This window comes from Triticum dicoccoides, chromosome 6A (assembly GCF_002162155.2).
Source record: "Triticum dicoccoides isolate Atlit2015 ecotype Zavitan chromosome 6A, WEW_v2.0, whole genome shotgun sequence".
In the NCBI taxonomy this organism is placed as follows: Eukaryota; Viridiplantae; Streptophyta; class Magnoliopsida; order Poales; family Poaceae; genus Triticum; species Triticum dicoccoides.
Genome location: NC_041390.1, coordinates 570,791,686 through 570,793,063, shown reverse-complemented (window position 1 = coordinate 570,793,063; position 1,378 = coordinate 570,791,686).

Genomic DNA, 1,378 nt, shown 5'->3' with positions numbered 1-1,378 from the left:
CGAACCCCAAAGGGGCTCCCCACTGGCCACGGGAGAGAAGGTCAGGGCCGGCAGGGATGGGGAGGGGTGGGGCGCGGTGGCGGTGGTGGTGGATGACGGCGACGATGACGGGGAAGTGGACGGCGGGTGTCCGGCGGGCGAAGGAGATGGCGGCGGCGTGGGGGGCTGCTAGGGTTAGGGTTCGGGGGAGGAGGCGCAGAGGAGGAGGGGGAGGCACGAGCGAGTGCGAGAGGAGGCGACGGCTAGGTCTACGTCACAGGAGCGACCGGCCCTTTTATACCCCCACCACGCGAAATGACCAAAATACCCTGGTGGGGGCATGGTATTTACATTCTGTTGCCATTACTATTCATTCCAGCAGTGTTTCTTTCAGATCCGACGGCCCAGATCCTCCCACCTCTCGATCCAACGGCCCAAAACCCATCAAGCATCGCGATCCGACAGCCCACGATTGCTGAACTCTAAGGAGCCTTGTAGGAACATCCTTCTCTTATCTCTTGATGATCTTTATAGGTGAATGGAAGCATTATTTTTTCAAGGATATGTCAAGGATGACATATCAAGATCATAGATAGAAAGTGCCAAGATGGCAAATATTCAGTCACAAGTTACTCACAAACCAAAATGTGAAGGCTTGAAGCATATGTATCTATGAAGCTCCAAGGAAGCATGGCAAAGGATTGATATTCCACCTGTACACAACAAAGCACCTACAACAGATTCAAAGATATAATACCACATGGGAGCATGGACTGTTTCAATAATTATATATAACTAAGAGAAGCAAAATAAAATAAAATAAAGTAGCAGCAAACAAGGAAGCTTGGATCAGAAACTATACACGCACATGAAGTGTGATGCCGGAAGCTCCATTTGCATGATGTATGGCAATAAGATATGTAACATAGAAAATGAGCCATATGCGGGAGCTCAATTGGAAGCATAGTAAGATCAATGAAAATTGAGGCAAACTAGTATTGTGGCTGACAACAGGATGGATGTTTTGTCACCAGCATACAAATTGATTGGATTCTTAAACTATGGAAGCAATTTGTATAGATTTCAGTAGCATCTGTCAATTTAGACATTGCATAACAAAGAAGCATGAACATGACACTTTGGGAGCAGAACTAGTCTTGGATGGAAGCATGAAAAATTAAAATTGTAAAGCAAAGTAATATTACCACCAAAGATTGTCATGCATATTATTCTGATGTGCGTACCAAATAATAGATGATATAGCGACCAATTATACGTTGGATAGATCCATGATAAAACAGAAGAATCAAGATTAGAGGACTTGATACCTAGGTCAGATGAGTGCATGATGCGAGCATGGGAGGGGCGAATCTTGCAACATTCTCGCGTGGTTTCTTTG